Source organism: Diachasma alloeum, unplaced genomic scaffold (genome assembly GCF_001412515.2).
Source record: "Diachasma alloeum isolate Michigan unplaced genomic scaffold, Dall2.0 Dall_scaffold_00548, whole genome shotgun sequence".
NCBI lineage: Eukaryota > Metazoa > Arthropoda > Insecta > Hymenoptera > Braconidae > Diachasma > Diachasma alloeum.
In genome coordinates, this window is record NW_021680680.1 from 162,451 (window position 1) to 167,168 (window position 4,718).

The window sequence follows — 4,718 nt, forward strand, 5'->3', positions numbered from 1 at the left end:
ATTTTATCTGTGTTTACTCTGTTAAAGTGTGCTCGTGTTTGTTTGTGAAAAATGAATCCAACAAGTGAATATGTCGCCATCACGGATAATGTTTTTTGCCCACGGGAGTGGCTCAGGTGTTATACAGCTGAGTATCTCACTGAGGAGTTGGTGAAGACTATGACTCTCCACGGGGAAAATGAGTCCATTCTCCAACTTTTTCCCGTCAACGCTGCTCATTTGATGTTGGACCCTCCAGGAACAGTGTGGACTACCTATCGCTCTTCAACAGGTTTGATGTGGGAGTTCTTGCTCAATGAGGACTTTGAGGAGCGTGCCACCAAACATATGGCGCGGCTTAGGGAGGAGGATGCGGAGCGAGCTCAGCGGCAGCAGGTAATGGATATGGATGAATCACCCAATGAGCGTCAGGTAATTGGAGGAGAAGAAGAAGAAGGTGAACATAAAGAAGAAGAAGGAGAAGACAAAGAAGAGGAAGGAGAAGACGAGGATGATGTCATCATCATCCATGGAGATCCCAGCCGAGAGTCTCATGGGATGGAGACTGGAGAAGGTGATGAGGTCGTCATCATCTGGGAAGGACCCAGCCAAGTCCATCAGGAGATGGATGTTGATGATGAAACTCCCGACGATGTCGTTATCGTCTGGGAAGGCCCCAGTTGTGAAGTATCCATGGAGACTGAAGATGATGAAGATGGAATGGATATTGAGGATGACGATAGTGGTTATGGTGATGGTATCGTCACCCCAGTGGGAGGGCNTGAACATAAAGAAGAAGAAGGAGAAGACAAAGAAGAGGAATGAGAAGATGAGAATGATGTCATCATCATCCATGGAGATCCCAGCCGAGAGTCTCATGGGATGGAGACTGGAGAAGGTGATGAGGTCGTCATCATCTGGGAAGGACCCAGCCAAGTCCATCAAGAGATGGATGTTGATGATGAAACTCCCGACGATGTCGTTATCGTCTGGGAAGGCCCCAGTTGTGAAGTATCCATGGAGACTGAAGACGATGAAGATGGAATGGATATTGAGGATGACGATAGTGGTTATGGTGATGGTATCGTCACCCCAATGGGAGGGCTTCAAGAGGAGCAGCAGCAGCAACCCCAGTACCATCAACAGTATCAACAGCCCCAACAGTATGAGGATGCTGAGAACCTCATGTTTTACCCGCCAGCTGTGGTAAGTACCAACCTCTGGTTCTTTTTTCACCCCCCAATGTCCTTCCTAGAACCCCCCCCCCCCGTTTATCATAATGTTGATTTTTCTTGTCTTTCTGTTTGCAGGGATATCCGGGGTATGTCCAGCTGAGGGATGGGACATACTTCCCAGAAGCTTGGACACAGCAGACCACGAGGGATGAGCTGGATGAGCTCATCATGGACAGAATCGAGGCTGGTTTGATGGGTGGGGCAGTCAGACCGATCAATCTGGCTCCACAAGGCTGGCTGCTCATCGTGAACAGAGCATACATGCTCCTGTCACGGGAGAGCTGGGAACTATTGACAGCGGTGAGCCCTGAGGGTCTCTATGAAATTGGCACCATCGATCTACCTCCACTCGGATGGCAGCACAGAGCGTAGACGTAACTGCAAGTTACTTGCCGGCATAACCAGTATATGTCGACCAAGTAGATAGTAGTGGGGGGGGATGTTTGAATATTTGTTGTATATCTATTTGTTGTATATATTATTATCAATACAAACTGATGTTGTACCCCTGAACTTGGAGTGTTATATGTTATTCCCCCCCCTTCCTACACAGTTTCCCCCTTCCTCCATTCAAACCGCGAATTAAAGCCGCGGATCAAGCCACAAATCAAAACCGCGAATAAAAAGCGCGAGTTAAAGATACGAATTGAATCTGCAGATAAAAAGCGCTAATTAAAATGAAAAACGTGAATTAAGATCGTGAGTCAAAACCGTCAATTAAAGCCGCGAATTAAAACCGTGAATCAAAACCGCGAACTAAACGGCGAATTGAAGCCGCGAATTGAAACGCGAATTAAAACGCGAATTAATATACCCCACCTTTCCACCATCCACTCATGGGGACTCTCCCATAGCTCTTGACCCCCGAATCGACGAAAAGTGAAATCCGCGAATTAAAACCGTGAATCGAAACCGCGAATTAAAACGGTGAATTAATTAATCCCACCAAAGCGCGAATTAAAACCGTGGATCAAAATCGGGACTGAAAACCGCGAATTAAAATCGGGGCTGAAAACCGTGAATTAAAGCCGTGACTTGATTAATCCCACCACCCACTCGCGGGGGCATCTCCCATACTTCTTGTACCCAGAATCGACGGACTGTAAAATCCGCGAATTAAAACCGCGAATTAATTAATCCCACCCCACCACCCACTCGCGGGGCCCTCTTCTACAAGTCTTCAGCGCTCGCCCCAGAAACGTTGATCCAGAACCGGCCCTATATATCTACTAGCATGTACCAACATCCAGGAGACCAGAGATGGTTTGACGTTCTCACGAGGAAACATCGCTCACTTCCTCGCTGCGGATAGTGAACCAACCAAACAAAACACTAAATTATTGCGAGACCTGAATCTGAGAGATCTGGACCATCTCAGAAAATTGAAACCACAGCCTGGTCAAGTCATTGTGACCAAGAGTGGAAAATTCAGGACGTTCACCCTCATCGCAAAACAATGGCATTTTGAACGCGTTAAAGGTAAAACCCTCAAACTATGCTTGAAGAATCTGAACGATGCCATTAATAAATACCAGATCACTGACATCCGAATGGTAACTCAGGGAGATGAAATTGACGAAGACCTGAGGATTCGATTCTTCTTGGAAAAAGAGTTCCAAAAACATCCAGTCACCATCACTCTATACCATGGGACCGTAAGTATACCACCTGAACACTTAAGGCCAGAAATCATTAAAGAATGCCATGAGACACTGCCCGCAGGCCACAAAGGAATCGTGAAAACCTTCAATCGAATCAGACAAAGGTTCTATTGGCCGGGAATGAAACAAGATGTTGAACGGTTCATCAAGAAGTGTAGAACCTGCCACCTGGAGAAAATAAGGAGGGTGAAATTTCGACAACCAATGCTAATCACTGAAACACCGAGTGAATGCTTTGAAAGAATCTCGATCGATACTGTGGGTCCACTCCCTACAACATCAAAGGTAAACAAGCACATCTTGACGATCCAAGATAATTTCTCTAAGCATTACACTGCCATACCTCTCCGTGACATCAAGGCTCATATAATAGCACATGCTCTTGCAACGAAGTATGTAGCGCAGTATGGTTGTCCGAAGATAATCCTGTCCGATAAAGGTACTAGATTTCTCAGCAAACTCTTCGCGCAGTTGAGTAAAATCTTGAGATTCCATCACATCACTACTTCTGGATACCGACCTCTATCCAACGGAGCCCTCGAGAGGAGACATCATGTGCTTGCAGAATACCTCAAGGCCTACACTGATTAGTTCAACGATTGGGACGAACTACACCCTTTGGCTATGCTGTCGTACAACACCACAGTACATAGTGCGATAAACTTCACTCCATTTAAGTTGCTCTATGGAAAACCAGCCAGAATCCCTTCCAACATCAGTGAAGAAGATCAAATGACACACACTCCGACTACATGGTCGAGTTCATCACCAAGCTAGAAAAGATACATGAAATAGCCTACCATTTTATACAAGAAGCTAAACTCAATTCTAAAAGGCTATATGACAGAAATGCGAGGCCCCTAGAAGTGAAGATAGTGCAATTCGTCTATGCGGAAAAAGAACCTAAAATAGGGAAACTGGACCAGGCATACACAGGCCCCTACGAAATAGTAGATACCACTGCAAAGGGAAATGTCTACCTAGAGAATGACGATGGCCACCGGTTCGTGAAACACCTTAACAAACTGAAACCTTGCGTAGAGGAAAAATAACCTCTCTCCTGATGTTCTGAACAAGAGATAACGCCATAAAACTCTTGTTGCAGAGATATGCCACCACCAGGAAACCTGAAAGAGGAAGAATGGACTACAGTCTATGTCGATGGATCCTGCTCACATAACGGAACTGTCAACGCAGGATTAAGAGTTTGGTTCGGAGATAAACATCCTCTGAACACTTATAAAACATTGGAAGGCGAACGACTCAACAATATCACCGCAGAGACTGCCGCCGCAATGGAAGCCTGCAAGTTATGCATACGCCACGATATAAAAAGAATCAGGATAATTACTGACTCAAAATATCATATCAGTTGCATGACAGAACATCTACAGAAATGGAAATTGAACGGATGGTTGAATGGTAAGTCTAAAACCGTTGTAAATCAGAAGTTACTAGGAGACCTCGATGACCTAACACAACAAGTAGAAGTCCAATACGAATACACACCTGTACACAAAGGGATCTATGGAAACGAAAGCGCCGATGAACTAGCTAAAATTGGGTCAAAAATCTATCAACTTGACTAAGAAGCCATCGCTGCCAATCAATAAAACACGGTAATAATCCTTGAGGGATGGGAGTACCGCCAGGTCCCAACTCATCACAACGTAATAAAAGCACATAAAGCGCATAAAGCGCATAAAGCGCATAAATAAATAAAATAAAAATAACCAAAAATACCGACAATTATAACAACAATTAATAATTAATAATAAATAATCCCCACTCACTCTTTCCCCCTCTCTCCCTCTCTCTCTCGCTCTCTCTCTCCCTCTTCCCC